The sequence below is a fragment of the Anguilla rostrata genome, chromosome 5, assembly GCF_018555375.3.
Source record: "Anguilla rostrata isolate EN2019 chromosome 5, ASM1855537v3, whole genome shotgun sequence".
Taxonomy (NCBI): domain Eukaryota; kingdom Metazoa; phylum Chordata; class Actinopteri; order Anguilliformes; family Anguillidae; genus Anguilla; species Anguilla rostrata.
This window is the reverse complement of record NC_057937.1, coordinates 23,107,260-23,132,398: the sequence shown is the minus strand read 5'-3', so window position 1 is coordinate 23,132,398 and position 25,139 is coordinate 23,107,260. Positions and strand designations below refer to the sequence as shown.

The following is a 25,139-nucleotide window of genomic DNA, read 5'->3' as shown; positions in this document are numbered from 1 at the left end:
GCATACAACGTCATGGCTTGATCATTGTAGATGCACAGCAGATGCACATGCTTCCTTGGATAGCATGGAGATATACTATGGGTTGGCCACTACTGATCACATACCAATTGGTTTGTCCTTAAATGTTGAGAATTTACACGTGCTATCTATTGTTGGCAATAATGCAAACACAGGGAAGTTGGATTGGTCTAGTTTAACAAAGGATGATTTTAATATATACACTTCTCAAACTGACAAATTGCTAGATAGTATTGAACTGCCAAGAGATGCTTTGGTGTGTTGTGACATAACTGTAAATACTTGCAACATGGTAATGATCTATGTTCTGTACTATAGCGTAAGCTCTAAATGTCTCTAGTAAGTTGTTTTATAAACATAAGAACAAGGTGCATAACATTAAACCTGGCTGGAATGAGTATGTAGCTGAGCTCCCTGCTGCAGCTAGAGAAGCCTTTAAAACATGGGCAGAGTCAGGAAGGACTAGACAGGGACCCTTGCTTGAGCACAAAAAACATACTAATGCCACATTTAAGTATGCTTTTTTGTTGCATTAAAAGAAATGAGGACACAATGAGGGCCGACTCACTTGCTAGGAAGTGGCAAAATAATAACTACTATGACTTCTGGAAAGAGGTCAGAGTTATAAACAACTGTAAAACTTCCTTACCGACTAATATTGATGGAGTATGTGGCTCAGTAAAATTGCTGAGTTAAAAGTAAACTGTGTTAAAAGTAACATGTGGTTGAAAATGTTGACTTCATTGAGAGCCTGGTGGTTAAATCAGAGGAAGTCCACCATGCTATCATGAAGTTAGATGACAACAAGGCATATGGTATGGATCATATGACTGCTGAACACTTAAGGCATGCCAGCCAAAAACTTTCCTCTTCTTGCTATTTGTTTTACTGGATTTTTAGTTCATTGTATCCTACCTGACTTTATTATATCAGTAGTACTTGTGCCTGTCATTAAGGACAAAGCTGGTAAAATAAACACCATGGACAATTATAGACCTAATTGCCCTAGCCAGTATTTTTTCTAAAGTGTTGGAGAGAATATTGCTGAACAGACTACAATTGTACATTCTCACCACTGATAACGAAATTTGGCTTTAAAAGTAAACATGGCACAGATGTGTATTTTTGCTTTAAAGGAAATAGTAGACAAATACAGAAGCCAAAATTCTATCATGTTTATGTGTTTTAAAGATGCCTCAAAAGCATTCGATCAAATAAATCATGAGAAATTATTTTATAAAATGTGCCATAGAGGTGTACCTACGTATATACTCTTATATAATCTTAGTTCTCTGGTATGCCCGGAAGACTATGCAGGTTAAATGGGGCAATGCTGCATCTACTCCCTTTCATGTTAGTAATGGTGTCATATAACGGGTAGGAAGGACCCAAACGCCGGACGGAACGGAAGCCGGACGAGGTCCGGGCGCAGGAACGGAAGCCGGAGGGGAGCCGGGCGCAGGAACGGAAGCCGGAGGGGAGCCGGGCGCAGGAACGGAAGCCGGAGGGGAGCCGGGCGCAGGAACGGAAGCCGGAGGGGAGCCGGGCGCAGGAACGGAAGCCGGAGGGGAGCCGGGCGCAGGAACCGAAGCCGGAGGGGAGCCGGGCGCAGGAACCGAAGCCGGAGGGGAGCCGGGCGCAGGAACCGAAGCCGGAGGGGAGCCGGGCGCAGGAACCGAAGCCGGAGGGGAGCCGGGCGCAGGAACCGAAGCCGGAGGGGAGCCGGGCGCAGGAACCGAAACCGGAGGGAGCCGGGCGCAGGAACCGAAGCCGGAGGGGAGCCGGGCGCAGGAACCGAAGCCGGAGGGGAGCCGGGCGCAGGAACCGAAGCCGGAGGGGAGCCGGGCGCAACAGAACAGGACTGGACTAGACAAGACAGGAGCGGACTCAAGACTGACACGACACTGGACTGGACTCACAGACACTGAACGGACTAACACACTACACTGAAACGGATTAAGACACTACACTGGAACGGGCTGACACAGACAAGGACCAGACTGACACAGGCCAGGAACAGACTGACAGAGGCAGGGAACAGAACTGAACACGGACAGAACACTAAACTGAACAAAAACAGAAACCAGACTCAGCATAGACACCTGACAAAAAACACTGAACGGACAGACACGGACCTATGAACAAGACGAGGAGACTTAACAATGGGACAGACAGAGTGACAAGCAGGCGGGGAGGCTCACAGCTAGACCAAGCAGGCAGCTCCAGCGGGACGGCAGACCGAGCAGGCAGCTCCTGCGGAACAGAAGGCTTCTCCTGGGTGCGGGGCGGAGCAGGCAGACCACCAGTCGCTAGGCGGTGAGTCCTCGGGGTCACCCCACATCGGTGGCATATTTAAACAAAAAAAAAAAAAAAAACACAGGGAAAGGGGGAGAAAAAGGAAAAAACTCCGCTGGGTCCAGTACTGGCTGGTTCCTTCTGTCACATAACAGGTAAGGAGGACCCAAACACAGAGTAAAGAAACACAAACTCAAAAAGGGAAAATTAACAAAGACTTTACTTACAACACGACAGGGCACAAAAAAACCAGGAAACCAAAAGGCCATGCAAAAAAACACAAAACAGAAAACTCAAAATTCAAAACACACACACAAAACGGAAGCAGGACAAAAGCGGGCAGGTACATTTAGTCAGAAACAAGGAACCAGCACCCGATTCAAGGGGACAAAGAACTTAAATAGACACAGGTGAACTCAATACATAATCAAACGAAAGGGAAGGGATAACGAGAGGCAGGTGGGGACAATGATTAAATAACGAGACAAATAATGGAAAACAATAATACAATTAACACGGGAAAACAATGAGGGAATGAACAGAAATACAAAAACTAAGAAGTGCCGCCAACTGGTGGCCCAAAAAGGAAAAAATAGAAACAAAAAGACAAAGGGATTTTGTATGCTTGTTACCTCATTTTTATTCTCTAATGAAACTAGAAGTGATGGAATGACACAATATAGTTCCTTTAGACCAGGGGTGCTCACACTTTTTCAGCATGCGAGCTACTTATAAAATGACCAAGTCAAAATGATCTACCCACTACAAAAATGCAAAACATATATTTATTTACAAATATATTGAGGATTCTTTATATGTACAATGTATGTTGATGTTCCTTGCATAACCGCATGAGCCAATATTGCACAACACAACATAATTAACTATGTACATTTTTTTGTCATTACCTGAGTTTACTCTGATGACTTGCACTGAATTGAATCAGCCAGGGATACATAGTCCGGACAGTAGCTGCTGACTGCCAGCCTCAAGCACACTTCCAAATGTTCATCAGTCATGGTGGAACGGTACTTGGACTGACTTTTTTTTTTTTTTTGCTGCACTTGGCGCCGTTGTTTGCGCATGCGCAGTGACCGAAGTGTCAGAAAAATTCAGATGTCATCTAACTGGCTGCCCTATATCAATCAAGTGACGGGATGGATGATAGGCTGACGTCTATTTTTTTTAAAGGAAAAAATATGGTGATTTTCACACTTTCTCGGTTTTATGTGCTATTTGCACAACAGGCATTGAAGAAACACAATGAGCAAAGTATTAAATATGTCCGTTCTGTATTTTTGGAGAAATATGCGTTTTAAATTCATCGTCCTATTTTCAACCGGTTGAGAAAGTTGTCATTTTTCTGCGTCACGTATACAGTAACCACTCCCATTTCCACGCTCCGTAAAGAAATCTGACAGGACACACCGTCCTGCTGTTCAGACAATGCAAATATTTGACTAACGTTAGGTTCACTTAAATTAGAGTGCCTTTAGATTATTTCTGGTTAAAAGAATATCAGATATTCATTTAGCTAGCTAGCTAACGTTAGCTAGCTAGGAGGTTTGCTTTCATAAGGCAATGTTATCGATAACGTTAGCTTGCTAGTTTGCTTTTATGAGGACGTTATAGTTGTGCTTTTATCTTAACTTGGCTAGCTAGATAGCAAAAATTATAATTGGATATAAGTCAACGTCCTTACCTTAGCTATCTATCGATACTTGATATACTACTAAGCTAGCTAGCTTGGGGAAATTCAGTCTCCCAAAGAGAGCGCGTAGCATGGGGGTAGCTATGGTAACGGGGCACGGTCTGTCAATCATAGCTAACTGACAGTTCTCATTACCACGTCCAGACGGTTCGGGTGAATTTTTATAGTGGGAAATTTAGGCTTAGAAAAATACGTTTTAAAGTACATTGAAATGACTGAATAATAAAAAAATTATGCACATTTGTTTTGTTGTTGCCTAAAGACAACTGGGAAGTGTCACGTTCAACCACCATGGTACTCATGCGATCTACCAATACTACCTTTGCGATCGACTGGTAGATCGCGATCGACGTATTGAGCACCCCTGCTTTAGACTGAGATTAACTAAATTAAGTAAAATTGTATTGCCAATTTAATTTTTTTTTATTTTACTTACAATAATTGTTAGGGGTGCCAATAATTATGGCACCTATGATTTTCAGAAAAAATTAGATTACATAATAAAAAAGATTATTATCTGTGTCATTTATTATATGCAGCCTTTTTTCTTCATTTTTATAAGGGTGCCACTGTATTAAGGGTGCCACTGGAGCCCACTGTAAATGTACACACTGTAAATGTACAAGACACAGGTGAACTCAATACATAATCAAACGAGAGGGAAGGGATAACGAAAGGCAGGTGGGGACGATGATTAAATAACGAGACAGGTGAGAACAATGATAGAATAATTAAAACCAATAATACAATTAACACAGGGAGGGAGAACGAACTGAAACACAAAACTGAAGTTCCGCCATCTGGCGGCCCAACAAGGAAAGACAGAGACAGAAACACAGAACCATGACAAATGGAGTCCGGCAGAGTGGGATTTTATCCCCTTTTCTTTTCAATATTCACATGGATGACTTATCGAAGCAGCTGAATAGGTGCAAAACCGGCTGTATTGTTGGAAACACTATCATTAATCATCATGTATGCAGATGATTTGGTTGTTTTCAGTCCATATAGTGCTGGTCTACAACAGTTATTAAAGATATGTTCCCAGTATGGTGAAGAATTTGACATCAAAAATGATGCTAAATTAAAGCTGCAAGCGGCGTTGGGAGGGGTACAAGCATTGGCATTATTGCGGCCCCTATGGAGCGATTTTAAAATGGCTTTGTCCTCAGGATCATACACCTTCACCCAACATATCTACTGAATATCATGATGATTGTATAAAATATTCATGACTTACGGCTAATTTTGTGCTAAGAGACGCTGTCGGATTACTTAGTTGCGTTGTCATGGATGTGTCCTAGCCGCTTGCCGTAAAGGCCTTTACTATGTCGTAACACTTAGTTGGCATATTGTAACACTTAGATGACCTGCCGTGTATGTAGAGCTGCAGTGCTTACGCGCCGCAACTAAAAAAGGCTAGTGATGTCACGATACCAAAATTTTGACATTGATACCGATACCAGGTCTAGTATCACGATACTCGATACTGAATACTTGAAACGTAAACGATACCGACTCGATACTCGGTACCTAGCGATACTGAAATTACCTTAATAGATCAGAAACGTAATGTCCACAAGGGTCGACCTCATTTTTGAATTCATGGTTTATTAACAACCTGGGTTATTAACAACCTTTAAGTTGAAGCCTGTTCAACATATTAATAAGCATAGGCCTATAGTGTTACAACACCAATAGAAAAATATATTAAATATATTTCAAAAATTAAACAATTGTAAACTAAATAATCTTTAAACAGGTCTTTCACTTTTAAATAGATCTAAAAACAGCATAATTTAATAACAATACAGCATCTTCCGATAATAAAATATTTCCAAATTAGAACTCCTATTGCTACTGAAGTGTACTGAATCAAAGCTTGCCCTGTATCAACGAGAGTAATGCACAAGCGCACGCGTTACCTGACTTGGCTAACTTAGTTGCTACTGCCATCTAGCGAAGATTTTGACAAATTACACCTTACATCCTCTCAATCAGTAATGTGGGAGACACATTTCCCTGGCTTTTACATTTGACCTAAAAGTACCGAACATTGGAAAATTCTAATACCGAACTGTCTTTTTAAGTACCAAAAAGGTGCTGAAGTTTCGGTATACTGTGCAACACTGCGTCAGACACATATTCCAATCCATTGCTCAGCTTAGCAGAGAATGCACATTTCAGAGCGCCTCAGAGACAGATAGAATAATAATACATTTCAAATAATAAATACGACATTGAAAAAAACTAAACAAAAAACGAAATATCAACTCGCCGTCCCTGCTACCTGCGCGCTGCCCGCAGAGTAGGCTACCATATTATTTATTTTGACAATGGCAGACTACAGCATAAATTGCGTCTTTTGTTTATATTCAATATTAGTAATTGCAGCAAGAAACTGCAGCTGTAGACACAAGAAAGTTTGTTATATTATGGTAGCAACGGAACGAACCGAAATATTTTGAGCAGTAATACTTACATAGCAATGATGAAATTTTGTGTTCAGTAGATAGAGACAGAGACAGTAAATCAATGATAGTCCTATCCGCTTCTGTTTTGCTCCAAATTTTGATTATGCTGACCTATAAAACGCTATTCCAAAAGAAAAATGTTAGAAAGCTTATACTCTCACCTACTGAATAAATGAATTGTCAATCAAGCCAGACCGTAGTAAAAAGGGCGACAACGCCGTAATCAACACGTGTGGTATTAGGCACAGTTATTTTGGAAGGTACCCAGGCGTCACAAATGCGTGTATATTTCACAAACGGATTGTCCCAGACAAAATATGACCACTCAGTCTCAAAAGGGACATCTCTACACGTAAAACCAACGGTAAGGTTGTATATTTATTCAATATTTAGTCCCAGATATTGACTGTAGACATGACATGGTATAATTCTGTAAAAGGTTTTTAAATAGTTTATTTCGTTATTCAGTGAGCAGCGTTTTCACTGCTGTATTGACAAATCTTAGCGCTATTGTCGAGTTTCTTGTTGCTGTGACGGAATATGATTTGAGTGGTGAAAGAATATTTTTATGAATGCCCAGATAGACAATATTGTCCATTATGTCATGGTTGGGGGTCTAAAATGAGTGCCACACACAACCGTGTTTTTGGTAACAGATGCAGCAGTGAAGTCCCTTCTCTTCACCTGCACAAAACGCACCCAAGCACGAAAGCTAGCACTGTTCCTTTTCCTGTAAGGAAAATTGTGTACTCGATGTCCTGACAGGCTTGAGTTTGTGCAACCTGCACAATCACAATAATTTACCATGATGATACACGGTGAAATGCAATATAAAACTACTGAAAAAAGACCAACGCACTATATCACAACCGCTCAGACTCACTACTACTGCACATTGGGCGATGTTGAAAAAAAAAGGCGTTTTTAGGAGCTTTGCTCAAAACGGCCACTATTTCCTCTGAATTTGTGCCCTTATGTCTTGTAAAAATGATTAAATCCTGCATTGACTTTTCAAATGGTCATTTTCAGACAAGGTTGTCACGTAACAGGTAGGGAGGACCCAAACGCAGAGGAAAGAAAGACAAACTCAAAAAGGGAAAGTTAACAGACTTTACTAACAAAAGGCAAACAAGCAGGGAACAGAAAAGGCCACGATGGGCAAAAACACAAACTCCAAAATATCCAAGAAAACAAGAGGGACTCAAAACACGGGCAGGGCAGAACACGGGCAGGCAGAGTACACGGATAGGTACATATGGTCAGAAACAAACACAAGCAAACAACCAACAAACCAACAATGAGCAAGGATCCAGCACTGAGTTCAGGAGACGGGAAACTTAAATAGGCAGACACAGACGAGACACAGTAATGGGATAATTGAAAACAATAATACAATTAAGCAGGACACAAAACAGAAGTGCCGCCATCTGGCGGCCCAACAAGGAAACACAGACAGGAAAACACAGAACCATGACAAAGGTTATGTCATGGTTCTGTCTTTGTTTCTCTTTTTCCTTTTTTGGCCCGCCAGATGGCAGTAGTTTTGTTCCTTTTCCCTGTTTAATTGTTTTATTGGTTCCAATTATTCTATTATTGTTTTTCAGTTGTGTCTAGTTATCCCTTCCCTCTGTGGTCTGATTGTGCATTGTACCCTCCAGTGTCTCCTTAGGGTCTTGTCTATTTAAGTCTTCTTCTTCCCTGACTCGGGTGCTGGTTCCTTGTGTTTTCGCTTGTGTTTCCACGTGTGTTTTGCCTGAGAGTTTGCCCGTGTTTCCCCGTGCCTGTTTTTGTCCACCTGTTTCTGCCCTGCCCGTTTAGCTTCTTGTGATTTTTGGCTTTTCTGTTTTCTGTTTTTGAGTTTTTGTAATTAAAGTCTGCATTTCCCTTTTGGAGTTCTTGGGGTTTTTTTTACTCTGCATTTGGGTCCATTCCCTCGCCAATCCGGGACAGGTTAAGTATACATTTTGGAAAAATTTAACCTGCAAGATGCTCTTTAATATTTCAGCCGCCCTCTTACTGTTGCGCGTTGTGAAACACGTTTGACTGGTCTGTATCATTTCTCTGTGTCATTGTCTGTAACCGTAGGCTAATTCATAACCGTAGGCATATTTATGCGGAAATAATTGCTGGTCTATAGGCTTCCGCTATTGTGGCCAAAACATTTTTCCTGTACAATCGCCTAGGTTTGTTTGATCCATGAAAAACAGCATATGCTCCAAAATAAAAAGAGCATGCCAAATTGTTACGAGATGTAGGCTATTGAGGTGAACACACAAACAAAAGGTGGGAACCAGGATAAACAAGGAAGAGTTATTTAATAAACTATAATAAAATAAGCACGATTACAATGACCACAGCCAGCAAATGTAAGGCACTGAATACGAAAGATTAGACAAGACATAAGTCATTTGTCATTTGCAGCCAAGGGTTATGACACATAGCTAAAATGAAGTTCTTGTCTGAAAATTAAACAGCATAAGTAGGCTTGTTTGATTAAAAGAAAAATTACATAATATCACAAACATCAACAAATAACAACCTACATTTGGGGCTGATAATTCAATTTATTTATTTTTTTTGGGGGGGGGTGGGGGGTCGGTATGGGACTTGAACATTCCATAGGTGGGCGTTGATCTACAAAAGGTTGAGAACCGCTGTACTAGATTTTCATCAAATATGTGGAGGCACTGGCGCAAGAGTCTTTATGTAGGTCTTTGTGTGGGCTTGATACCTATCTGTGCTGTTTAAATAAAGCTGTTGCTTTTTAATTCATACAGATCCGGAGTAGCGTTACTGTGTTTCAGGTTTGTTTGTTTGGCCTTAACAGTAGCATGTGTGACTGAATAAATCTCTGTAAAGTTATTCTCTTGTTCGTCTTCTCAATGATTTATCAGAAAAACACGTTCAAAAGAACAACATTGCTTCCTTGATGTCAACATACCTCATAGCTCACAGAGTAGCGCGTTTCCCTTTGGAACTTTTTGGATGAGTGACAGACAAATTCCCCTTGGACTCAAGCGAACCTGTAACTCATTACACTGCCTTGCTGGCTAACTAAAAATAAAACATTTAAACTATTGCTTTTGCATCTGTAAAATCTATGTGGGAAACGCATTTGGTCCGGTAAGTATCGCTAGCCTACACACAGGCATAGATTCAATAATTTTTCCTTTACCATGAATAAATGAAATGTAATGATGTACAGTTCAGGTGGACCCAAACGCAGGACTCAGACACAGGTTTTTTCTGGGAACTCAAAATGAGACGTTTATTTTTTTTTTAATGACAAGGAGCCGAGCTGGAGCACTGGGGAAGACAACGCAGGTTCGGACTGGGAGGAGCTGGGTCGCAGGAACAGGACCGGGTGCCAGCGCCGGTCTTAAAGGGGTAGGCGCAGGTCGGGTAACAGCACGGAGCTGGCGCAGGACTACTGGACTGGACTGGGAGGCCGGCGAATGGCGGGCTGGAACTGGCTGGAAATCAGCTGTGATCGGGAGATCGCTGGAGCTGTCAACGCGGGCACGTCTACTCTGCAGGGAGAGAACAAAGATCGTACGAACAAAGACAAGATACACGAGGCTAAACAGAAAACATGGGGAACAAGGAGTATGAAATGAAAGTGTGTGTCATATTTTTAAATGGAAGTGTTTTTAATGGGCTATTGTAAACAACAGACATACTAATCGTTTGTATGTCGGTAGAGGATCTATAGGGCTAGCTAACATTATTTTAGAAAGGTGGTGTTGCAGGGTAGGTACAGTAGCCCAGTTAAGAAGTAGTTATCAGTACAGGTGCAGCGATGAATGCTGCCCTCCCCCCTCCTGCACATTCACACTCTGACAGTAGCTGCAAGCAGGCCGTAAACGCCCCCCCCCCCCCCCTTAGTTGAGGCCAAAAGTTTCCATACACCTTGGCTAACAATACTCAGGTTTTCACAACTCCCCGCACTTTTCATGTTACCATACATTTCTTTTGGCAAGTCAATTAGGGCATCTACTTTTTTCGCATCAGAGGTAATTTGAAAACAATTGATTAGTGACAGATTTATTTCAGCTTTAATTCACTATATCAGAATTCCAGGGGGTCAAAAGTTTACATACACCAAGTTGACTGTCTCTTTAAACAGTCTCGAAGATTCCAGAAATTGATGTAATTACTTTTTATAAACTTCTGTTTGGCCAATTTTCATAATCAGGAGTTAATTGTCACCTGTGGCTGTATTTAAGGGCCTACCTTCAGAGCCACTGCCTTTTTTTGCCCTTGATACAATGGGAAAATCCAAGCAACTCAGCCAAAACCTCGGAAAAAAAAATGTGGACCTCCACAAGTCTGGTTCCTCCTTAGGAGAAATTTCCAAACAACTGAAAGTACCACAAGCATCTGTACAAACAATTGTATGCAAATATAAAAATCTTGGGATCGCACAGACATTGCATCGTTCAGGAAGGAGGCACAAGTGAACTCCCAGGGCTGAACAAACTTTCTTCTGAAAGGTTCAACTGAACCCCAAGACAACAACAAAGGAACTGGTGAAGGAGTTGGAGTCATTAGGTACCAGAGTATCTACATCCACCATTAAGAGAATCCGAAATCGCCATGGCCTGAAAGGCTGTCGCTTAAGGAAGAAGCCCCTACTTCAAGACCGGCATAAAAAAGCCAGAATGAAGTTGGCACGTGATCACGAGGACGTAGCCTTTTGGAGGAGTGTTCTCTGGTCAGAAACAAAAATTTAACTGTTTGTCCATAAGGAAAAGGGTAAGGCTTTTAATTCGAAGAACACCATCCCAACTGTGAAGTTTGTTGGGGGGGGGGGGGGGTTTGCTGGAAAAGGGACTGGTGCACTTCAGAAAATAGATGGCATCATGAGGAAGGAGGATTATCTAGAAATACTGAAGCAACACTTCAAGACATCAAGTTAAAACTTGGTCGCAAGTGGGCCTTCAATGATCCTAAGCATAACTCCAAAGTTGTAACAAAACGGCTTTAAGAAAACAAAGTCAAAGTATTGAAGTGGCCATCACAAAGCCCTGACCTGAATCCCATAGGAAATTTGTGGACTGAACTGAAAAAGCATGTCTGAGCAAGGAGCACCAGTTCTGTCAGGAGAAATGGGCAAAAATTAATTGCATGTTAAGCAATTAAAAGGCAACGTCACTAAATACTAATAAAGTATATGTAAACTTTTGACCCACTGAAAATCTGGGAAAAGTCTCTTAGCTATTCTTTTGAAATTACCTCTTATGGAAATAAAGTAGATAACCTATGTGGCGTGGATCGGGGCATGGCTCCACAGTGCCCCTCCCAGCCTTATAGGCATCAGCCGAAACCTGCCACCAGGCCGCCTCTTCAGGACCTAGGACAGCGCCCAACTAGGAAGCCCAGCCACAGGACCCTGGAGAGCGGCAGAGTGAACATTCCTCAACTCCCTCATTGGCAGGCAGCACACCTGCAATCAATGAGGCCACACAGCTGCCGCCACTCCAGGGAGATGGCTGGGGGCTCAAAAGGAGGCCGTTTGTCTCCCTTGAGGAGAGGGGTTTTGGGCGGCCGGAGAGCGGTGAAAACTGTAAAATAACTTTGTTCCTATTTTTGCAGAATCCGGCGGAGACACAGGCCAACATCCCTCTTCCTGCGTTGAAGAGGGATCCCCCCCAGCGGTCTCCCGGACACCGTTATTTATAATTTTGTTCGCTTTACTTTAAGTTAATTTCCGACAGGAGATTTTGTTGTTGAGTTTGGTTTGGAGTTGTATATATACTTTTGGTTAATAAAAGGCCCTGTTGGGCTATTTTTCCCCAAACCTCCGGTCTGTGCATTTCTGTGCCGCCCCGCCTGCACCGTCACGCCCCGTGCGGTGCCACACCTAATTGACTTAACATAGGAAATATATGATAACATGAAATGTGTGGAGTTGTGAAAAATAGAGTTTGAATGTCTTTAGGCTAGGTGTATGTAAACTTTTGGCCTCAACCGTAGCCTACATTCCATTGTATTAATACAACCTCCATTTACACTTACTAAACTTTCAGCTTAAAACCCTTGCTATTCCTTAATCGTAACGATTAGCTAAATTATCCCGATATTCCTTCATACTTTCCATCTTAATATACGAAGGTTTAGCTTCTAGTCCTTAAAGGGCTAGGCTACATTTATCAATAAAAGGACATTTTATATTAACGCAACATATGTCCATTATGTACAGTCATTTTTAAAATATAAAATATTTTCCTTGCAGTAAAAGTGATCGGAATGCAACTGCTTCTACAACATGATTCAACCGGCATTTCAAGTAAAGAGAAGTTCCAGCAGGCCGTAAATTATCCTGATCAATGTCTTTTTTAATACATTATAAAATATGTATGACAAGACTCAGCCCATTGTTTGTTCAACTCATTTTATTAAGTTAGGTGAGAAGAAACAATGGGCTAAGTGTTGTTGTACATATTTCGTAATGTAGCCTACTACAAGTGTAGTCAGCTTCAAGTGTTTTGACAAGGCACAGGTGAAGGTGTGTTACTTACAAAATAAAATTGGTGAATAGATGGGATCATTTACCTATCTTTTGGAAGTTACAAAAACCTTGGAGTTGACTGCATGCTTACATTATGGCTTTGAGTGGAGTCACTTGCAGCAAATTGAAGAAAAAGAACATTTGGCTACATAGCCTACAGTTCAGCCCAAACAACATAATTTGCATTGACCTTAATTATTTTAACAAACTAGCTTTAACTTTATTCATTTTCTACTTTTATTGAGGTATTCTCCTTTCTTTTCAAACTGTTTATTTAAAAAAAAAAAAAATTATTATTATTATTATTATTATTAATAATAATAATAATAATAATAATAATAATAATAATAATAGATGTACTATTCTTTTAAAATTTGTTTAATGTTCAGTTTGGTTTGTTTTATTGTGTTATTTGTCTTGCTCTTGTTACACATAATTGGAATAAAATTGGAATAATTTAAGTGAATTCATTAATAAAAAGTTGTTCTGTCTTTAGTGGCAGCGGTGGGCACCGTATGTTTGGTAGTTATCATTCTAACTGAAGCATGGTGGCAATTCGCATGTTTTTTTTGTTTTTTTTTGTAGCGTGGTGGGCAGTAATTGTCTGGTCTAGGGTACCAAAATGGTCAGAAACGGCCATTTTTATTTAATTTATTTTTTTGACAGTTTTATTTACACACCTGCCTGTCATAATTACTAATAAAGCTTAATATGAATGAACATTAAGCCTGCTTGCGTGCTCAGTAATATTGCATTTAAAGTTTTCTGGGAAAGTTAAATAATGTAATGTTAGCTAAGTTTGCTAACATTATGTAGCGCCTCCACTCTGGTCCCGTAACTTCGCACTTGTTACCCCAGCGTTACCGGTAGTTCTTTCTCGAGATAAATGTGAGGGGAAAAAAGCTGACTGGCTTGGACATAGTTTAGGCTACGCGTTTACCATTATTTCAGGAAAATACAATTTATGTGAACGCGTAGCTATACCACGATATCAATCACAGCGGTTATGTTATAAATAACTGCGCGCATAGCGGGAAATAACAATGGTAAACGTGCATTTACTGTTAATAAACGCGCTTCATGAACGAGTTTATTATTAGTGGGATCATCCAGTTTAGAGGAAACCCTTTTGACTGGATACACCAATCAGCTGCTTTTATGAAATATAAACATTATGTCGTCCAGAAAGCAGACTATACCCCACAAAAGCCTTGCCATTAAGAAACTGTAAGATGAATCGATATGGCTGAGGTGAAATGGATGAGAAAAACCATGGTATAGAAAAATATCCTCAAGATCATCCCACTAATATCTAACTCGTTGATGAAGTTTGGTAACGTTTAGTAACAATATACGCTTCGTTGTCTTTTCCAAGTCGCTGTATGCGTAATTATTTATAGCATACCCGTTTGTAATCAGTCAGATACATGTTTGATATCGTTGTATACGCGTTTATGTAAATTGTATCGCATGTAAATAACCAAACTCTAAGTACTGCATAGGTGTGCGGCATGAAGCATACCTGCCATTCCAATATCTAACTTGTAAAACGTAATCAAAGGCCTATCATTGAACCGCCCTTTTTTCTGCGGACGAATGTTGAAGTGAGGAAGAATAAGCGCGGCGGTGTTCGAAACTGAAACAATTCCGAGGCGACCCATCCCCGTCATCACTCCGTCGTTCGGATGGGCACCCTCGCATAACGTCATAAAATACGTCACTGGAGGGTTCCCTTCTTCTTCTCTCGGTTTTACTGGCGGATTAAAAATAACTTAAAGGTGCATACCGCAACCTACTGTACAAGAGTGTGTAACATAACATTACTAACTATTTACAATGTCCACCAAAAGTGATCCCAGTCCCGACATGTTTCATTTTATAACCCAGACCCAATTGCCTGAGTTAATGTAAATCCTTCCTGCAATGTAACATCTATATCTTCTCCAGATATGTCTACAATGTTCAAGTATATCCTGGCAGCATCCAGAGGCATCTTAATTCTTTACGACTTCCCCAGTATTTCAGCAGCGCAATTTATGACCATTGCAATGAATGCCAAAGATCTTTTAATTTCCATGCAGATATTCTGATCAGCTCCATTCCTTTCCTGCTCCGATTCTTTTTGCATTGCCACCATCTCCTCGTTTCTCTCCATTCTCTTAGCAGCTTCGGCGTACGACAATCCCTCTTCTTCCCTCATCTTATTCACTTTCCTTTCCTTAATTCTTTTTGGACACTGTGCTGACCCCGTATCGTGATTTCCCTCGCAGTGCAGGCACTTTGCTTGCTCTTTCTCAATTTTACACGCCTTCACATTGCAGTTGTCCTTCCCACACCTCCCACACCTTCTGACTCCTCTACATACTGCAGCAACATGTCCATATTCTTGGCAGCAGAAACATCTGAGAGGAGCTCTCTCGTATGACCTCACCCTGTGACACACATAATCAAGGTATACTCCTTCTGACAATTCCCCTTCAAAACTCAAACACACAGAATTACTGTCCTCCTTCACCCCTTCTCGGAATCTAGTCATTCTTCTTGCCTCACACACACCTGCAACATCCCGAAACAATTTAGCCTTTACTGACAGTGGCACGCCACTTATCACTCCCTTCTTCCTTGCTTCTGATCCAAGTGGGAAGCAAGTCACACATATAATCTCTAATCACATCAATCTTAAATGCTCTATCTCTCTGACGCTTTGAGACACAATCTATGATAACCATCCCACTTCTAATTATCCTGACTGATCACGCTACTCCAGATTTTTCCCCTACAAACTTTCCAACTGCATGACGGTCCTTGAAAATCCTGTCTGTTTGTGTCACGGCTGTCATTCCAACGAGATATGTCTCCTTTTTTCTCGTTTTCTGACTGGAATCGCTTGAATAACTAAATCTGTTCTTCTTCCTTTTCTTTTTATTTTCAATCCCCCTTGTGTCCTCATTTTCATGTTCAATTTCGCTCTCCAACTCTTGCTCCGACGCCATCTTCCCTCCTTTCCCCTCTTCTTTTTCTTCTGCCCTCTGGAGGGCTCCCTCCATTTGAGGAAAGAAGTGAAGGGATGCATTGGAATACTGCCCAGTTATGATCAGGGCCAGCTTTCGGTTCTCAACCTCATCACCGGATGTAATGTCGCCCCCTGCTGATATCTATGTTTGACAGCAAAAATAAAATACTTCCACTGAAATATTGATGTTAACTCCGCATTATATTAGAAAGGGTAAAATAATAATAATTTTTTAAATTATTATTTATTTTAGCCAATGTTTGCGCTACCCTCATTGCACACGTGATTTAGGGGACACAACAGACATATTTCACATTCCGGGTATGTAAACGGGATGTAGGGTTTCTCATTTCCCGTTTTATCATAACAGCCACCATAAACAATGGCAGCGACGAAGAGCAACCAGTTTTGTAGCGTTCCCCTGTGCATTCAATTCGAAGAAGAATTTATTTGTCCTTTCACAGCTTTCCCACAGATGTATTCCAAAATAAGAAAAAAACTTGCTAGGTAGCATGACTGTCACAATGTTGCAAACGAACATAAACGAACTCATTACGATAGCTAGCTAGTCAGCTACTGCTTTGTGAATAAGATACGATTACACTCGATATTAAACTTTTCTCCTCACATACATTTGGGTCCAAAAGTCTGAGTCCACTACCAACTTCTTTGTTTTTTAAATAATTCATTGAGAACTAACGCAGTTTCAGTCATGTGGTATTAGTTACTCAAGAGTGTCATAAAATCAGTTAGCTAGCTATATTTTAGTACCGTGAAATGAGCGACAGTGAGCGACAGTAAGACGGCAGATTCGTCGGAAATCGTTCAAAATAAAAGTCTGCCTGCGCGAAAGTGAGAAACGCGTATCTCAAAATTTATTTTCGAAACTAGCAACGTTTTGACATGTAAAAATACTCCGTTATAATTATAATGCCAATTAAAAAGGCAGTGTATTTTTATAAAGCTTTTTTTATATTTCTGCCATGTTGATTCTTGGAAGTGCAGTAAGTCTAAATATGAAATACCAATAATATGCTTTTTTTAGGAGAATATAAAACTGATTCCAGCATATTTGTCATAATTAATAGGTCGTGTTACCACTGAGGTGTTCTAACAACTCTAGATGATAGCTTCCTTGCTAACTGTTATAGGATAAACTATGTGGCATGGGTTTGTTAGTACACAATTAAATGTCCAGTGCTAATTCAACTCTAAAGAGATAACATTTGGACCCACATTCCAGAGTCAGACCAAAAGTTATCTGTCAAGACTTGAATTAACAATGCACATTTACTGCATACAGCCCTTCACTAAATTGATATGATGACAAAGATATCAAATAAACATGATAGAAAATTTGATAGAAAATGTTGTGGAAAACTAAACAGTGTATTCCTCTCTACTGATAGTATAGGTCAATGGATCGTGTACATCAGGCTCTGCTACCTCCCCTGGACATGTTGTCTCAATGATATGGGGGTATTTTGAAAACCTTGGACCCTCCACTCTTCAGATATGGTGTCACTTATATCAAATAAGCATCATAGAAAATGTGGCTGGGGTTTGAACATGCAGTACATAGGCGAATATCATTCAATTAAGTTACAATTGCTTTCTGATACTATAACAGATAACATGCTCTGCTGCCTCCCCTGGACATGTTGTCTCAATGATATGGGGGTGTTTTGAATACCTTGGACCCTCCACTCTTCAGATATGATGTCACTTATATCAAATAAGCGTCATACAAAATGTGGCTGGGGCTTGAACATGCAGTACATAGGCGAATTTCATTCAATTAAGTTCCAATTGCTTTCTGATACTATAACAGATAACATGCGCTGCTGCCTCCCCTGGACATGTTGTCTCGATATGGTGTCACTTATATCAAATAAGCGTCATAGAAAATGTGGCTAGGGTTTAAACATGCAATTTCTCGGCAAATAGTGTATTCCTATCCTCTGCTAGTACTGTTGAATGCATACTGTTTTTAACAAGTGCACATACAAGTCAAACAGTCTTGAATGAATTAAAATCTCTTTAAGAACTCAGAATATGACACACATAGTCATTAGTCATGATACATTTCATAGCAGGAAACAGCCAGTATTGGACACCTGGGCTTGTAACAGGATGTGAAGTACAACTGGCCTTCACATTAAGCAGTAACTATAAACAGTGAACAGAATTTTTGTAGTGACATTTTTTGTGTGACTTACAAAAGCAAAACTTGTTGACTTAATTTGTAGTGCAGATATGTCCTCATATCTGTGTTGAAAAATGTATTATAATGTCAAATATTCTAAAACCAAATACTTTTGAAGAGAGAAAAGCACAGTAATTATATCATTTTCATATGTTTTTAATGAATCAAGAATTTTCACTTTTAGGGTAATATTATTTTCTTTGTCTTTTATGTTTTGCATTTCAATGATTATTACAGCCCAGTGAGTTGATTTGATATTTAAAGGAATTATAATGTTTTCAAAGCACCACCCGTTTCTTTCACTTTTGGAAATGTTTGGGAGAACCTCTATATTTTCCCAAAATAAACAATTAAAATTCTGGCTGACAAAGGTTGAAGCGACCAAAGGTTGAGTACATAATTTTCTTTTAAGTTTTTATTCAGGATGTCCAAGTATGAATCAATTATTTGGTCACTTAACCATCTTCCACTTTTAATTAAATCTATATCCGCTGGTGATGTATTATTAGCTATATCCCTACCTGGATTTTGTGGCAATTCATTAATTTAAAAAGGAAATTCATTGTGACATTGGTCAGTGCATGTGTGACTTGTCTGGAAAATTTTGATATCATGTAGCTTTTCACATGATTCTACCTCATATGCTGCAAGAAAAAAATCAGATTTGGATAATTCTGAATTTATCTTTTTTTTAATATACTTAAATCATTGTTTAGAGTTTTATTATACCACTTTCCATTTTTCAATTTGCACCAAGTTACAAAGGGCTTTTGGCTTGCAAAATAGATAATATTTCATATAAGTTCATATAATTTTTGGTTATAAATTGAGGACATGGTCAATCGTTCATCAATTTCATTTTCAGACCATTTTGCAAGCACAAGCATAGTTTTTGGTAAATGCGTTTTATGCACCTTTTTCAATTCAAGGTTGTCTTCATGTCTACAAATTGTGTCAGGAATCCTGCCTGATTCTCCTTGTGTTCCGTTTTAGTTTTGTTTATTTTTTATTTTTTTTATTTATTGTCTAGTGTGTATTTATTTTTATTTTCAGTTTACTTGTTTTCGCTTGCGGTTGTGTTTTCTGTGTTCGTGTGCTTGGGTGTGCGTTTGTTATTATTTTTCCCCCTTTCCCCCTTAGGTTCCTGGTTCCTGTCCACGCCCACGCCCCGCCCCTGTTCCACCGGTTTCCGCATCTGCAATCAAGCCTCCACTTACCTTCCTCACCTGCATCCCATCTTCACTCATTGGCGTTGCTATTTAGTTTCTGTGTGCACCTTTTTTCTTTGCCAGATCGTGCCTCTGTTTTTTTCAGTGCCGTTCAAGCCTTATCTCTGTATCTTTGTGTATTCCCGGTTTTTGAACTTTGCTTGTTTTTCGACTACGTTTCTAGCCTGCCGACTTTGTTATTCTAGCTTCTGATTATTGACTTCCGCCTGTTTCCATCGACCTGGTCTCTGCTCCTGATTCTGTGCCTTTGCCTGTTTGTGTTTGGATTTCTGGATTTTTGACCTGCGCCTGTATTCTGACTATGAGACTGTTGCTTATCCTGTACCCTGTGTCTGGAAATAAATCTCCACGTTTTTTCACTGGACATCTGGTCTGCTTTTGAGTCCTCCACCAGACCCTGACAGTACGATCTGGCCACCATGGACTCAGCGGACCTGGGTCAACTCCAGACGGCGCTGGGAAGACAGGGAGCCATGTTAGGCGAACATCAGCACCAGCTGGAGGCGGTTAAGCAGGCACTGGACTCCTTCGCTCATACCATGACGGAGGTTACTGCTCAGCTACAGCGACTCCAGCAGACGCCAACCAGCGTCTCGTCCCCCCCAGTGAATCCGTTTGACCGGGTTCCCCCTGCTCCCCCAGCCAGGGAACCTCGCCTGTCACCACCGGAGCGCTATGCTGGGGATCCAGGTACCTGTCGGTCGTTTTTAATACAGTGCACGCTAATATTCGATCAGCAACCGTCCACCTTCCCGACTGAACGCGCTAAGGTGGCTTACGTTATCACCCTGCTATCCGGACGAGCTAGGGAGTGGGGAACTGCTGTTTGGGAGAGTGGGGCTAACTTCTGTAACAATTTCAGTACCTTCGCGGAGGAGATGCGCAAGGTGTTCGACCGCTCCGTGCATGGAAGAGAGGCTGGCGGTCTGATGCTCCGGATACGCCAGGGAGGACGGTCGGTCTCGGACTATGCCATTGAGTTCCGCACCCTCGCCACCACGAGCGCGTGGGACGGGTCGCTCGGTTTGATGCCTTCCTACACGGGCTTGCCGAGCACATAAAGGACGAGATTGTTACTCGCGAGCTCCCCTCCGGTTTTGATGATTTAGTTGATTTGGCGATCCGAGTGGACAACCGACTAACCCAACGCCGCCGGGAGAGAACCGTGAGTGCCCCCTTGTGGTCATCTTCAGAAATTCACCCACGCGTTGCCTCAGTTTCCAGGTCTCCTCCTCGGCGGGAGTCGGAGCCTATGCAGGTGGATCGCGCCCATCTAACCCCGGCAGAGAGGCAGAGGAGGTTGAACAACAAGCTGTGTCTCTACTGTGGCCAGGCTGGGCACTTCCTCTCCACCTGCGGATTAAAAGGCAACGCTCACCAGTAGAACGGGGAGTACTGGTGAGCGTCACCTCCGTTCCTAGCTCCCCATCCCAACGCACCCTATTACCTGCTACCCTCTCCTGGGAGGGGCAGCGGCGGCCCATTACCATTCTGATTGACTCTGGCGCGGACGAGAGTTTCATTGACGCCTCCCTGGCCGCCCAGTGGCGGCTGCCCGTCGTCGCCCTGCGTACCCCATTGAGGGCCAATGCCCTCAACGGGGAGAGGTTAGCCACCGTTACCCACGTCACAGCCCCGGTGAGTCTTCTCATTTCTGGCAACCATGGTGAGGAAATCGTCCTATACCTGTTCGACTCACCCCTGGTTCCGGTGGTGCTGGGTCACCCCTGGCTAGTTAAACACAACCCACACATTAACTGGTCAGAGAACTCTGTTATGGGCTGGAGCACCTACTGTCACACCCATTGTCTCCGGTCTGCTCTGTGTCTGCTGCCCTCTGCTCCTGTGCCTCAGGAGGATAGCCCTGACCTGTCTTCCGTTCCCCCTGAATATCAGGACCTGCGGGCCGTATTCAGTAAGGCCCGAGCTACTGCGCTGCCCCCGCATCGCCTGTATGACTGCCCCATCGAGCTGCTACCTGGCACTTCTCCTCCCCGGGGCCGCCTCTACTCGTTGTCTCCCCCTGAGGTCGAGGCGATGAACAAATACATTGGTGAGTCACTGGCCGCTGGCATTATTCGTCCCTCCTCCTCCCCGGCGGGCGCGGGGTTCTTTTTTGTGGGCAAAAAGGACGGCTCTCTCCGACCCTGCATTGACTACCGGGGTCTTAACGAGATCAGTTAAAAATCGTTATCCGCTTCCTCTGATGTCCTCCGCCTTTGAGCTCCTGCAGGGGGCCACCGTTTTTACCAAATTGGATCTCCGCAGCGCCTACCATCTGGTCCGCATTCGGGAGGGGGACGAGTGGAAGACAGCTTTTAATACACCCACCGGGCACTACGAATATCTTGTCATGCCATTTGGCCTCACCAACGCTCCTGCCGTTTTTCAGGCCCTGGTCAATGACCTACTGCGGGACATGGTCAATCGTTTTGTGTTTGTGTACATTGATGACATTTTGATTTTTTCCAAGTCCAGCCAGGAGCACGTGCAGCATGTCCGGCGGGTGCTACAACGGCTACTGGAGAACCAATTATACGTTAAGGCAGAGAAGTGTGTCTTCCACCAGGAGTCAGTGTCCTTCCTGGGGTTCATCGTGTCCTCCCGAGGCGTCCAGATGGACGAGGTCAAGGTCCGGGCCGTGGCAGAGTGGCCCAATCCTAAGACGCGTAAGGATCTTCAGAGGTTTCTGGGATTCGCTAATTTTTATCGCAGATTCGTGCGTGACTACAGCAGGGTTGCGGCCCCCCTCACTGCCCTTACATCTCCGGCAGTTAAGTTCCTTTGGTCAGACACCGCAGATCAGGCCTTCAACGAGCTCAAGAGACGATTTACGAAGGCTCCCATCCTGATTTCTGCTGACCCTACCCGCCAGTTCATTGTTGAAGTGGACGCCTCCGACGTGGGAGTGGGGGCGGTTTTGTCTCAACGTGCTAGCCGTGATAACAAGCTTCACCCCTGTGCTTTTTTTTCCCACCGTCTCAACCCTACAGAACAAAAGTACAGTATTGGAGACCGTGAACTGTTGGCTGTGAAGTTGGCCTTGGAGGAGTGGCGCCACTGGCTGGAGGGCACCCAGATTCCCTTTCTAGTGTGGACCGATCACAAGAACCTGGAGTATATCAGGGGGGCCAAGCGTCTCAACTCTCGCCAGGCTCGCTGGGCCTTATTCTTTGGCCGTTTTAACTTCACCCTCTCGTACAGGCCGGGCTCCAAGAACACCAAGCCTGACGCTCTCTCCCGCCAGTTCAGCCTCACTGAGGAGGGCCCCGAGCAGGAGACCATCTTGCCTGCTAACTGCCTAGTGGCGGCAGTGGGGTGGGAGGTGGAGAGCGCGGTGCGCCGCGCTCTGCAGAGGGAGTCCCCCCCGAGTAACGTACCTCCTAACTTGCTGTTTGTCCCCAAGTCTGTTCGTTCCCAGGTTCTCCAGTGGGGCCACTCCTCCCAGCTGACCTGTCACCCCGGGGTCAGGAGAACCCGGGCCTTCATCCTGCAGCGTTTCTGGTGGCCAGCCATGGAGGAGGAGATTAAGCGCTTCGTCGCAGCCTGTCAGGTCTGTGCTCGCAATAAGTCCGCCAACACCCCCCCCGCTGGACTGCTTCGCCCCCTGCCAGTGCCGAGACGCCCATGGTCTCACCTAGCCCTGGATTTCGTGACGGGGCTTCCCCCTTCCCAGGGTAACACCACTATCCTCACAGTGGTAGACCGTTTTTCTAAGGCCGTTCATTTTATCCCTTTGGTCAAGCTCCCGTCTGCTAAAGAGACTGCTGAACTAATGACTAATTATGTTTTTAAGATTCACGGCCTACCCACTGATATCGTCTCGGACAGAGGCCCCCAGTTCATTTCCTGCTTCTGGAGGGAGTTTTGCCGCCTCATCGGGGCATCCGCCAGCCTTTCTTCGGGTTACCATCCCCAAACCAATGGCCAAACAGAGCGGGCCAATCAAGACCTGGAGCGCATGTTGCGCTGCATCGCCTCCCACAACCCGTCCTCCTGGAGTGAGAGGCTGGCTTGGGCAGAATATGCCCACAACTCCCTTCCAGTGGCCGCCTCGGGTTTATCCCCATTTCAATGTTGTTTGGGTTACCAACCCCCTCTGTTCCCCTCTCAGGAGGAGGAGGCCAGCGTCCCATCTGTCCAGGCTTTTATACAACGGTGTCGGCGTACCTGGAGGCAGGCTCGGGCTGCCTTGCTCCGGTCTGGGGATCGGATGAGGAGAGCAGCAGACCGGCGCAGGACCACGGCTCCCCGTTACCGTCGCGGACAGAGGGTATGGCTGTCTACCAGGGACATTCCACTGAAGGAGAGCTCCCGGAAGCTAGCACCTCGGTTTATCGGGCCTTACCTGATCTCCCGGGTCATCAACCCGTCGGTGGTCCGCCTCAAGCTACCAGGTTCTCTGCGCCGGGTTCATCCCTCCTTCCACGTCTCCCGGATCAAGCCTGTTCACCAGGATCCCCGCGTGCCCCCCCCCCAGCCCCACCCCCCCACGGCTCATCGATGGCACGCCCACCTACACTGTCAGACGTCTGCTCGAGGTGCGTCGCCGAGGGCGTGGTTTCCAGTACCTTGTTGACTGGGAGGGGTACGGTCCGGAGGAGAGGAGCTGGGTTCCCACTCGAGACATTCTGGACCCGTCCCTCATCCAGGACTTCCAACGCCGGCATCCCCTTGTGGAGACACCAGGAGGTGTCCGTCGGGGGGGGGGGTACTGTCAGGAATCCTGCCTGATTCTCCTTGTGTTCCGTTTTAGTTTTGTTTATTTTTTATTTTTTTTATTTGTCTAGTGTGTATTTATTTTTATTTTCAGTTTACTTGTTTTCGCTTGCGGTTGTGTTTTCTGTGTTCGTGTGCTTGGGTGTGCGTTTGTTATTATTTTTCCCCCTTAGGTTCCTGGTTCCTGTCCACGCCCACGCCCCGCCCCTGTTCCACCGGTTTCCGCATCTGCAATCAAGCCTCCACTTACCTTCCTCACCTGCATCCCATCTTCACTCATTGGCGTTGCTATTTAGTTTCTGTGTGCACCTTTTTTCTTTGCCAGATCGTGCCTCTGTTTTTGTCAGTGCCGTTCAAGCCTTATCTGTATCTTTGTGTATTCCCGGTTTTTGAACTTTGCTTGTTTTTCGACTACGTTTCTAGCCTGCCGACTTTGTTATTCTAGCTTCTGATTATTGACTTCCGCCTGTTTCCATCGACCTGGTCTCTGCTCCTGATTCTGTGCCTTTGCCTGTTTGTGTTTGGATTTCTGGATTTTTGACCTGCGCCTGTATTCTGACTACGAGACTGTTGCTTATCCTGTACCCTGTGTCTGGAAATAAATATCCACGTTTTTTCACTGGACATCTGGTCTGCTTTTGAGTCCTCCCCCAGACCCTGACAAATTGTACAGGCACATTTTTTAGGAACTGAATCATGACACAGTATTGATTTTTCAATAGCTTTTTTAGAACTTCCACTTGGTGTAAGTACAGTAATTTTTTCATTTTGGCTATGCATTAAACTATTATTACATTTGCTGCATTCAAAAGAATACAGGATATGTAAATGCAGTAAATCATTTGCAAGAAAAGGTGATGTTACATTTTGGCTTACAAAATAATTTATGATGGTAAGTACATTCCTGTATTGCATTGGGTTCTCAAAGGCACTTGATGAAGACTGACACAAATTGATTTATTC

General features: G+C 43.4%; 1 long non-coding RNA gene across 1 annotated transcript; it reads right to left on the bottom strand.

Annotated features, from left to right (window-relative positions):
- Positions 1-19,568: 19,568 nt before the first annotated feature.
- Positions 19,569-24,830, bottom strand: LOC135254983 (uncharacterized). The gene is made up of 2 exons (XR_010330018.1): positions 24,637-24,830; positions 19,569-19,739 (listed from the first exon to the last, which is right to left on the bottom strand). It is a non-coding gene; the product is annotated as an uncharacterized LOC135254983 (long non-coding RNA).
- Between the last annotated feature and the right edge of the window lie 309 nt (positions 24,831-25,139).